Below are 12,747 nucleotides of genomic sequence, written 5' to 3' on the forward strand. Positions count from 1 at the left end.
ACAGTGCTTTCAAAAAGGTTACTAGGAACTCAATTTTTAATTTCTACTAAAAGTATGGTAGCTTTCATCAGACTAATTTAGTAGAATTAGTATTTGATCCTTTTCTACAGAGCCCTACAGCCAAGTTCTCAGAATCCTTTCTGCAAAAGGCAAGTTAATGCAGTGGAGAGAGTTCTGGAATCACACAGGCCTAGGGTAGAATCTCACCTCTATCCTAGGCTTAACTATGACATCCTGAGCCAGTTATTTAGATCCTTGTTCTTATCATCTATAAACCCTGTAGGGCCAACAGACACACTGACATAAGAAAGGAATCCCAGCATTCTTCAGCCCACACACTTCTCCCCATCAACTTCTTTTCTAGAATTGACTCAATTTTTTTATTCCCAGGTAGAACTGTAAGCCACCTTGGACAAGGAAAATAAGAGGTCCACTCCCGGGACTGGAGAGCACAAATCAAATGAAATGAAACCTTGGGAGAGGGTGAGCTGGGATGGCTGAGTCAGAACATGCAGGTGTCAGAAACATCCAAGGCCCAGAATAAATAGGCACAGACAATTTGGTGTGGAGATGGAGAAAGTCAGAGGTTGACTGACGGGAAAGGAAGATGGTGCCCTTTATCAGGTCCACTCTATCAAGGGGCCAGCCAAGGTTGGAAATACTTTGTATAAAGAGAAAGTTAGAAGGAGAAGCAACCAGAGACCAAAATCTTGCAAAAAAAAAAAAAAAGAAAAGAAAACTCATTTGCTTTTCACAAAACTCAGTCATGTAACTTTGAAATCTCCCAGCAAGCAAATGTGATCCTGTTACTAGAGACAGACCAATGCAAGCAAAACCCCAGCAAAGCACAATGAAAATGAGAGTCTTTGATATATAAAAAGAACAAATGGGGAAAAAAGAAGAAAGAAAGAAAAGAAAATGAGAGGCTTTGAATGTAAAATGACTACCAGAGTGCTGGGCATTGCAGGCACTCATATGGACAGTACTCTTGTTGCTATGAGTTGCTACCACACATCCTTGTATCAACCCACGGCGACGTGGAGATGCTCTGGCCTGCCTGAAGCCCTGGGATGCAGTTTACCAAGAAATAGAGAATAAAAAGTATTAAAGCAAAAGGGATGATCTATGCTATTGCAACACCTTAGCAATATCTGGAGATATGTGGAGATGATTATCCCAGGTCTCAGGACACACGTAGACAGTGTACCGGCTGAAACAAATAAGAACCCAGTAAGCCCATGCTCTACCTAGCAGGCCTATGGGTGATATGTTGCCAAGATGTCCCTCTAAGAGATACAGACACACATATACCCTGTTCTTCCTTTGATATGTGGTGCTTTTAAATTATATCCCCTTTATCGCCCATGGTCTGTCTGTTCACCTTGGAAAGATGTGGCAATGTTAAGGTAATGACACAATGGCGGCTGCTCCTAAAAGGGATCAAAAGACTTAAGTTGGCTGGTGGTCATATCTCACATTCGACTCAGGGATGGGGGTGCCTTCTCTCATGGCTGACCAGCAGGCCCATCTAGATACAGCAGATGTTTGCCAGCTCTTCTCCACAGGGGGCAGACAGGGGAGACCGATTTGCAGTGGCCAGGAGGATGATGGAAAATATGAGGGAATCACTCCCTGAGACAGAGCAGACCCCTGTGCCTGGACACAGAGGCCCAGCCCGAGTTCTAGAATATTGCAGCCAAGAGAGACCAAGGCTCCTTCCTTGCAGCTCCTCTGTGATTCCCATCTCTCTTCTCCATTTCCAAGGTGCCCTGGAGGAGAAATGACCCAGCTAAAAACAGGGCAGCAATATTAGAAAATATATCACAGGTGACTATTTCAAAGGAATCGAAAAAGGTGACATTTTCCATTATGGCCCAGTGTGTCGGCGCTAATATTCCCTTCTTCTTAACCACAGGTTCTCCACCGCCACCCGCAGCCTCTTAACTTCACTTCTAATAGGTACTCCAGGATGGGTTTCGTCTGGCTGACACATCTTATTTCCACTCTTGTTGGCATGGAGAAGGCTACTTTGTTTGTGTCTGATTCCAGCTGGGCCACGCGGGGCCCTGTCTGATGTTGGGGGAGGGCTGTAGATTCCTCCCACCCTGGCCCACCTCTATACACAAGCCCTCAGGCTGCCACTGTCCCTCTCCACATGCACACCACACAGCCCTGCAATGCTTCCCAGCTCTGGGTACCTGGGAGGCATCTGGGTTTATACACACAAGGATCACCAAAACTTTGTGCCTGCCTAATTTCCTTTCTGGATAAGGAAAGGAAGGAATGGCTTTGTGTAACATTTCTCCCATGCGAAGAACTCTTTCTCTAGCAGAAGCCTGTGCTACAGTAAGAGCACAAAGGTGGTAGAACCAAAAGGAACCTTCATTTGATTCACTCATTTCCAATGACCTGGCCACTGGGCACTCTTCTAGGGATCACAAATATGCCCCCAAAGCAGCTCAACCCAGGAAAAGCCCTCATGTGCATGGGAACCACGTCCTCCTGAGCTGGGAATTCCTGGTCAAACAGGAGACGCTGGGAACTTCTACCACTTCTCAGCACCATTGTTTCTTAATGTATCCAAGGGGATTAACAATGATGGCTGCCTTATCAGGACCGTTGAGCACTTTGGCAAAGTGCTACACAGACGTCAGTTATCATCATTCATGTTTTTACAGCCTAGATGCACAGAGCAGTATTCCTAGGAGAAGAGCAAAAACTCTGATTATGCTAGTTCCCTCTATCCTGGGTAGTTCAACAGCCTCAGACCCAGAATCTTCCCAAGCTGACTTAAAACTTTCCTCATCTTTCCCCTGTCCCTTGTTCTCTGTCCACCTCAGCTCTAGTATATCTGACACACTGTTTGGAACTGAACGCTACAGTCACCTATTAGTCTAACAGTCTTCAACACACATCCTTTGTCTTATTCAGTCACTGATCTCTGGTGCCTGGGACAGCATCGCTATTTCATAGGTATTTAAGAACAGTTAAATTTAGAAGAAATTACGAATGAGTAGGAGTGGATGAATCGGAAGTCTTGAGGACAATAGATCTATGTGTTGCATTCTTATACAACCATGCCCCTAAAAGAGAAAAATAGGCAGTTTATTGCCTAGGTGACATTGTCCTTCAAACCTGTCATTGTCCTCCAAGTCTGCCCATTCTCATGGGAATGCCGTCAACAAGGGCTGCCTGTCTCCTGAATATGCTTCCACTAGGTCCCTTCCAAACTGAAGCTGCTCTCAGGCATTCTGTTCATTGTGCGCTGCCTGGGGAGCTGTGCCGAAGCCGGGTGGCACAAGGTGGCAGGCACACCAGATGGCTGGACTGGACCATATTCAAGGCGACCAAGGAGCTGGAGCTTCTCCTGGAATCAAGGGCCAACAGAGCTGAAGTTTTGAGTCCTATGCCATGCTATGCAGGATGGGTGAGAGGGATAGAGAGTTTCTTCCCGCTTCCCTAGGTAGCTGCCCAGGGTTTAGCTCCCTGAGCTATAGAATTCAAAGATATTCTAAATCCTGGTCTCTTGAGCAGCAATGCTGAAATCAAACCAAGCTAGTTTTGAATTTCAGCTCTGCCATTGACTAGCCATTACCAGGTGACTTTTCCTCCCTGAGCTTCACTAGGTTTCTGCATTTATAAAATAGAACTAATAATAGTAAGTTTGATATTTATTAGGAATATTGTCAAAAATAACTCATGAAAAGTATGGAGACCCTAATATAGAGTAGATGTTCAATAAATGGCAATAATGACATAATTAAAATTTTTTGATGTGCCAGACCCCATTCTAAGGTCTGCCACGTACATACTCATTTAATCCTCCAAATAACCCTATGAGTGGTGACTTAAGTGAGGCTAGATATAATATAAAAAAATATACAAATAAGACCTATAATATGAATATTAAATGATATATGAGTATATCACTGATATATTCATATGATATGTGAATATATAAATATATATTAGAATGTATATTATACAGAGGAAATTAAATCACAAAGATGCTAAATGACCTGACTCAGGCCACTCAGCCAATGAGTCCTTAGTCTGGACTCCACTCTGCCCCTCTGACTCCAGAGTTACCTCTTCAGACAAGCAGACCGCTGTTTCTCCTGTTAACTCATTGCATAAGCTCCCTGAAAGTGTTTAACTTCGCCTCCCCCACCTGACTGACAAGGGACTGACATCCGCATCCTTGACTTCCCTGGGAAAAAAAATGTAGGATATCTCAATGCGGTCCTTCAAGCTTGCCATTGTCTCCAAATCTGCCCATCTTCTCATGGGAATGCAATCAGCAAGGGCTGCCTGTCTCCTGAATATGCTTCCAGACTATGTCCCTTCCAAACGGAAGCTGCTTATTTTAGCTTATCATCATGCCGGTAAAATGCGGTCCTGAGCCTGTGCTTCGTGAAGGAAACCCTCAATGAAGAGTCCGCCTACCACTTCTGAGAAGCTGCCAACCTCTGCAAGTGAAGACAGTAAGAACCTAAGGCTCTACGATTAAAAGAACCACACAGATGACATCAGGCCTAGGGTGAGTAGATAGAGAAGGAAATTTGGGCATGCTGAGTAACAAAAGGCACTGGGACAACATAGCGCCTGTCACGGGCAAGAGAAGCAGTCCTGCGCCCAGAAGACCTGGGCTTCATTGACATTATCCCCTAGCTGAAGCTATGGATCATTGATCCAGATAAGAATTGTTGCTTCTCGGGTGACAGACTGGGGAGTTCAAGAAAATCTCAGCTTGATCGAAGAGTAGTGAGGCAAAGAGAACAGAGTGATAACGCCAACTTCTCCTCTCCCCAGCAGAATGCTTCATGTAGGGACTTGGCCAGCTCTGTAAATTCTGCTCTGTATTTTTATCTTCCCATGCATGACTCCTGTCTCCCTCACTAGACTGCAGCTCTTCAGAGGCAAAGTCGAGGTCTATTCACCTTGTGCATCACATGGCATTTCTCCTGGAGGGCTGCACACTGACCATGTGGATTTTGTAGGTGCACAAAGTAGGAGATTCCACTGCATGATGAAAAGAACCTCTGTTGGGAATGAGAACAAGGGGTCAAGGTTGCATCAAAACCATGGCATGTGGGATGGATGTAAGGTTCTTCTTCTCTTCCCTGTCTCCCAAGAAGTATGACATGGAACGATTCCATCTAAACCCTCAATGAGGGCACCTCCTCTCCGGGCTCTGCTCTGTCCTGGAGGAAATTTCACCAGGACCCCCAGCCCAGCCCAGGTACAGCCCTGCGGGGGACACTGGGTCCTGACATGCCTCCCTCTGCCAGAGGGAGCACCAGCCCGACTCGCCCTCGCCGGCTGAGTGCAGCTGTGTCTGTTGCTTAAGAGCTTTCCCGCGTGCAATAACCTCTCATTATATTTTAATGTTGTTGTAACTTTATGGCTTAATCAGTATTTGCAATTTGTTAGTAGCCTGGGCGGCCATAAAATTGTTTTTCAGGTACTGAAACATCCCATCAAGGTTTGTAAAGCAGTGGTTCTTAGTTTATCATGCCCATAAAATGCCCTGGCAATTTGACAGATATAATAACTTTTTTTATCAAGTGTCTAATTTGAGAGGAAATTAAGCCATACGTTACATGCAGCTTGCACTGGGCTTGGGAGCTCTTCGGCCTCCGGTCTCTCAGGGATGCCCCTCTCCTCAACCCATCTGTCCTCTTCCGGCAAGGGCTAGAATTCACTCTTGCCCTTGTACAGGCCTGATACCACCTTCGCAGAGCTAGGGGCCGTGGCCACGTGCCCATGGTGTGGCCTGGGTGGGCATCTCTGATGAGACAGTGCTCCTACCTTCAGTTCCAGCAGTGGTAGAGAAAATAGACCCAATAAAAGAGATAACATCCTACTAATCTCTCCCCTCCCTGTCCCTTCACAGGTTGAAGCTCCCCAGGCCTAATTCCACCATGTGTTTGTAAATAAAAAGGACAAAGGTGATTCTCTGCCCCTCTTTGCTCTCCGCATCTGCTTGAACCTCTCCTGCTTTCCTTTGCAGCTTTCCAAGTCACAAGGAGAGACCAATTGTATCAGAAAGACCCATCCCCTCCCCGATGACATGAGTGTGCTTCTCCCTGTTATTCATTGCTCTTGGGAAAATGTATCTGAACCTCCCTACCTCATCCAGGCCAAAATTAGGACCAACCTATAAACACCCAGCATCAACATTTAAATGTGGCTCAGAAACATGGGTCAAGCTGATTTCCCCTCCAGGTCATCTTTGTATGGCCAACAGTGCCACCAACGGTGAACAGTCTTCATCTGCCTTTCCAACAGTGAGCTGCAAAAGTTTCCTCCTGCTGTGACACCAGCCTTTGACAATCATGTTAGCAAATGGGATCTGGGCCACCTTAGGACATCATTTGCCACCATTCAGTGAGCATTTACTGGACAACCACCATGTGACCTGCAGCATCCTAACCCCTCAGGGATTCAGAGACCATGAAGACAGGGTCTCTGCTCCTCTGAAGAAACTGTCCAGATGAACAAAGATAAGAACTGCTGCAGGCTATGGGAGCTCAGAAAGGGCCACAAGTTAGCTTGGTCTCATGGAAAGTTTCTTAGTGATGATGACACCAGACATGTATACCAAAATAAGAAAAATTAGCCTGGTGTGCAAGAATGGAGAGGGGGAATTTTGTGATTCAGGAGAAACTACAAATTTGCAAGAGAGAGAGAGCACAACCAACGTGAGGGAAGGTCAGAAAGCAGCAGAGTGGAACAAAGACTACACGTGGGCTGTGGGCAGTGGCCAGAGCACACCTACAAAGCTAGACAGGGGTCAGAGCCATGGTTATCTGACTGCAATCTAAAGAGACCAAGCCTGATGATGAAACTGTGGGAAGCTGTCAGAGGATTATAGGTCTGAAGGTCACATGATCACAATAGAATCTTTAAACCCCCATGGCATCAAGGTATGACCTACATGAACGTTGGAAGTCAGAGTAAGTAGAAGACACTGGTTATGTTTTGGCCAACTAACATTCCAAAGATCCTCCCTATTCCCTTATCCATCTTCCTTTTAGTACACTGATATTCCTTTGGATTTTTTCCTTGATTTTTTCCCCCATATTTCTTCAGGGCCTAGGATAAAACTCAGGGCCTTGCACATGCTAGCCAAGTGCTCTGCCCACTGAGCTAAATCCCCAACCCCACTGATATCCCTTTGAGAAGAAACTCCCCATTTTGTGAAGTCTTCTTCCATCACCAATTGGGTGAAACTCACTGTCTCACCACCACTGGGCAGGCAGACCCTTGATAGGCACAGCCAATCTGGTGTTCCCTTCCAGGAATGTTGAGTCCTGATAGGTCACTAAACAACACTATCTGCATAAACTGCGACAAATTGTATTTTCTAAAAATGGCCTCTGCATGATTTTCAATTCTACATGTTCTTTCTTCCAGAGCCTTGCCACTCTCCATCAAGAGGTGGGGTCTATTTCACCTCCAGAATACAGTCTACATCAAGCATCCCCTCTGGAATAGAAAGAATGGACGTGACATCACAAGATTTCAGAGACTGCTTCAGAGAAAGTGAAATAACTTCCATTTGGTTATTCTCTCTTGGAACCCAAGCACCACATTACAGGAAACCCTATGCTGCACAGAGGACCACATGCATGGGTGTATCCCAACCAATGACCCCAGTCAGGATGCCAGATGATTGGCAGCATCAGCCAGCAGGAAGGCAATTCTACCTTGATTCCAAGTAGAGCACAGACTGTCCCCTCCAAGCCATCCCCAGATTGCAGACTCATGAGAAAAACAAATGTTGTCTTTTTAAGTCACTAAGTTTGGGACAGTTTATTACATAGAAGTAGATCACTAGTATGATCATCACAGCTGGGGATCCAACTACTTTACCTTCGGAGATCACTGAACTCTTAATCCTTTTCTAGTCTAGTTACCCCCCACTTCCTAGAGCAGCAAATATACTACCATAGACACCCCCTGGGTATGAGAAGCAAGATCAGGTTTCTGTTGCTTGCAACCACTATCCCCAACAGAGGAGGAGCGGACTGCCACCACCCAGGGGCAGGATGAGGGGGGCCTGAGAATAGCTGTGACACTGAGCAGGGGAGGGATTGGAGCCAATAGACATACAGGGCACAGAATCCACCAGGACTTGAGGAAGAAATGAGAAAGGAGAGAGGCAAGGATGCTGGGGTTTTTAAAGGGGCTACCGGGCAGATGTTCATGCCATTCCGTGAGGAATATAATTCCAGAACAGAACGAAGCTTTCAGGGAACTAAAACATGCAGACTAATTACAAATCAGTTATCAACTTGAAGATTTTGAGATGCTTGTGGGAAACACGCATGGATCTAGATTACACAGGAGCACAATCATATCTTTCCAGCTTCACCACGCAACTGAAGAAAGATGCACTGGGGACCAGGATAAAAGTCTACTGGAGATGCAGGAATCTGTGGAGAGTTAACTGCTATCACTGCTCAGAGCCAACATTTAACTACCAAGTGCTCTCCACTAGGGATGTGCGTGTCTGTGTGTGAAGGCCTACGGGTGAATCTTCCTGCCTTTTCAAACTGAAAAGGAAAGGGAAGCTGCATTTCTTATTTCTTTTCCACTATTCCACAGTGTCTTATGGGCCAGTTCAAATGGTTGGTAGGCGACTTCATCTAAGCCCAAGAATAACCTTGCATCTATGTAAAGTCTTCCTCAAAGGGGCTTCCAGTGCTCTGCAGATAATGGACTTATTTATCCACGGAGCACCTCTGTGAGGCACTTAAAGGACAGGGGTGACCAGACTTGTGTAATAAACAATGTCAAGAACAGCACAAAGCCAAACTCGACTATAACTCCCAATGCCCTGGAGGAGATGGGGTGGGCACAAGGTCACCCAGTGTGTTTGGGAATAGGACAAGCCTTCATGCTGTGATGGCATGACTCATAGTCTCTCTGAATGCCCCTGGGGCTTGCTTGGACCTGTCACCTGTGTGGTGAGTCTGCAGTTGTACAGTTAAGAGTAAACCTGCCAGACTGACTGGTTAGGACAGGTCAACAGCTCCTTTTTCAGCCAAGCATTTCCTTGCATACCAACAGTCACCAAACGACTGCTTGGAAACCCAGAGGCAGGGTTCACACAAGTAATTGGGAAACCGGCCCGGCCAACTGAGCTTTAAAAATTACTCCCAACATGAGCAAAACGATTGCAAATCAATGGGGAGAAAATCGTCATCGCCAGCTTCACACACAGAGACCGATCCTGCCCTGTGAAAGCCACAGCGGTGCTGGTCATAAAAAGCCCTCTCTTGGCTGGGATTGGTTTGCTCCAGAGGCTCCCAGTGAAAACAGAAGTTGAATAAGAGCTATATACTGTATTTGTTTAAATTTCATGCCAGCGAATGTCTGTGACGCAGGAGACAGGTTTATGGAGAGAGAAATAAAATGTTGACAAATGGCGCTGTAATCAACTGGAACATGCAATAAATCATTAGAATGCCAATAACACTTCCAGGACAAGCTTAGAAAGGTCATTACTGTGTCACAATATATCTTCCAGCACCAAACAAAGCAAACAGAACATGTTGGGAATAGGATTATGGGGGAAGCATCTGTCAGTCCTAATTAAGAATTAACTACAGATCGTATCTTGGGAGATGTATAATTTATTTTCCCTCTTCTTCCTCCCTACACACTCACAAAAAGAAAAATAAATCAATAAAAAATTTAACCCATTCTAGGTCAGAGAGGACATGGAGGAAGTAAGCATGAGGCCAAGTCCAAGGTGAGCTGGGAGGCCTGGAGAGTCAGGCTCAGGGGCAGGGGAGGGCGACAGGCAGGAAGGTGGGCCCGAGGGTCAGCCGGGCCCCGGAAGCTCCAGTTTTACACCATCGGGAATGCTGGGGTCATTTAATACTTTGGCAACTAAGTCTCATGAGCTAGAAAGAGGCAACAGGAAGGTTAGAAGTTAAAACAACAAAGAAGTGCCAAGTTCTTTCTACCTGAAGGTTCCAGTGAAGATTGAGTTTGGCTGGGAGAACAAAAAAAAACTCAACTCCACGGTGACTTAAACAATGAAGTGTTTATTTTTCTCACGTAACAAAAGTCCAGAGGCAGGAGGTGCTGGATCCATTTTCAAAATGTCTGCCTTATCATCTTTCAGGTGTTGGCTTTTGCCCTGATGGTGTGGTCACAAGGCAGCTACTGTTGCTCCAGACATCATGTTTGTGTCCAAGGGAAGAATACAGGGAGAAAGACCTAGTTTTCATTATCCTTGTTATCAAGAAAGGCAAAATTTTCCCAGAACCCTCCAGCAACCTTAGGCTTTTATCTCATTGACCAGAATTGTCTCAAATGACCCCCAAAGAAGAAGTAGGACACAAATAAGATAGGGGTTCCATTTATGAAGAAGGAGACAGGAGTGGATTTTGTGTTATCGACTAAGGAGACTGGCCACACTGGTAAAGTGGGATCTGCGCAGAGAGAACTGGCTGGGATTGTGCTTGTCCCCTGCTGTTCACAGAAATGTTCCTCAACCCAGGTCCCAGGCGGAGAGCATGCTGGTCACCTAGTCCCAGCTCCCCAGTTCTGCTGTGCTGCAGTTGCTGTGCTCAGTGTGCGCGGTCACAATGGGCCAAATGTGTTTTCCTGCTGCTCTGCTATTTTCTAACGAGGGCAAAGTCCTTGTTCTTTGTTCAGCCTCAAAGTAACTCCGGGTATTTCGAGGAGACGGAGTTCAGTCTTCTGCACAGCACTAGAGGACGCACAGAAAGTGTCCCCTCTTCCACCAAGACATTGTTCCAACTGGCTTTCACCGGTGACAGCTGCAGAGAAGGCCCGGATGTTTTTGATGACTCGCCTGGATTTTTGCTTTCCTGCAAAAGCAGCTTCTTACCACTCCCCTGGCTGTGTGTGTGAGGGTGTGTCTCCAATTGCCCCTTCCCTTCTCCGCACAGGAGCCAGGTCCACCCTACAATCTGGGTGACTTCCCCACAGCTGTTCAGCAAGGTGTCCACACACTGCCTGCTTTTTTATCTCATGATTGTTACTTTTGCCCTCATTAACAGCATCACTGTGTGGCTCTCTCTCTCTCACACACATACACTCTTCCTGCCTTCCCTTCCCAGGTCTGTTTTTCTGCTAGAGTTTGCATTTCTCCCTTTATTTTATATTTTTTCTGCTGACAGAGACAAGAGCTCATCCTAGTTCACCATTTCAGGATTTGTTGCAAACTTCAAGGTACAGGTTTATGGCTGCTGGTGTCCTGGTTATAGTACAGTTCTTATGGGTCCTAATAAACTTAGCTGCTCTAGGGGCCTCTTAAATTCCAGTATGAAAGATAGAGAAAAGGCATTATTCAGTCCTGTTGCATTCAGGAATCCTCACTCTCAAAGGCGGAGGATAATGTTTCTTTCTTGGGGGAGAAAAAGCCCATAACTCTTAAATGCTGCCCAGGAACTAGAGGGTAAAAGAAAAGTCCTTTTCTCCTTCCCAGCACCCTAGATGGATGGCAGATGGGAGACACGGCTGGAGCTGGAAAGATGGACACAAAGCAAAGATGGAAATATAGCGGTATTTCTCACCAGTCCCCAAAGCCTGCCCTTGGGTGCTGAGCATGCAGTTGGGTTAAGACAGACGAGGCTGGTTGAAAATCCCACCCGGTTCCATTCTGTACACAGACTGCGGCCCACCTTAGGGCGGCCACCAAAGCCCACCTAAAACAGTCCCTACCACATCTTTATCGCATCTTGCCTCTCGCAAAACACTTTACTTCTTTCATGAGATCCTTATGACAAGTCTGATGGCTATTCCTATTTTTGCACATGAAAAAGCCAAGGCTAAGTGTGGGTAGTGACTTCTTCAAGGTCATATCTCTGGTTAAGCAGGCAGCTGAGTCTCAAATCCAAGTGGCCGTCAGGTATCCTGGGGCGAATGCTACTTCAAGCTGCCAGTTGAAGGCCAAGGGCTATTGGCTGACATAGAAGCATGTATGCCCATCCCTAGAAATTGCTGAGAATAGACTTTCTGATAGAGGGACGTGAGTACTGACCTGAGAAATGACTTCTGCTAGCCAGAGCTGTGTGCTCTTAAGAAAGCCATTGGACATCTCTGGGCTTCAGCTCCCTAAGAGCTGAAGTGAAAGATCATATTCATGATGCGAAACCCTAGGATGCCTCCAGGACTACTGGTGGGAAGGCAGGGAACGTCCTGCCCCCCCCGTTTTATGTCTTATCCATGGAAGTTCCATGTAAAATGTGGTGATGTCACTGAGATGCTATTGATTTTAAAAAGCTTTCCTTGTTCAAGAACACTTGGACCTCACATCCTCTGTGAGCCTGCTATGGTTGAGATGTGGTTTCTTCTCCCAAAGGCTCCGGTGCTAAAGCTTGTTCCCCAGGGTAATGGTATTGAGGGGTGGTGGGACCTTTAACAGGTGGAGCTTAGTGGCAGGTGATTAGTCATGGGGACTTCACCCTCATGAACAGATTAATATCTTTCTCAAGAGATTGGGTTATTCTCTGGAGACCGAGTTAAGTCTCATGGGCGTAAGTTAGGTCTCACAGGGCTGAATGACTTACTGTAAGAGTAGGTTGTTAAAAAAGTGGATCAGCCTTCCCTGTTTCTCACACCCACACTCCAGCTGTGCGCTACCATCGGCCAGGAGCCCCTCACCAAAAAAAGCCAAGCAAACGCCAGCACCATGATCCTGAACTTCTAGAACTGTGAGTTAGATTAACCTTTTTTCTTTATAAATTAGTCAGACTGGGG

This window comes from Urocitellus parryii, chromosome 14 (assembly GCF_045843805.1).
Source record: "Urocitellus parryii isolate mUroPar1 chromosome 14, mUroPar1.hap1, whole genome shotgun sequence".
NCBI classification, from domain to species: Eukaryota; Metazoa; Chordata; class Mammalia; order Rodentia; family Sciuridae; genus Urocitellus; species Urocitellus parryii.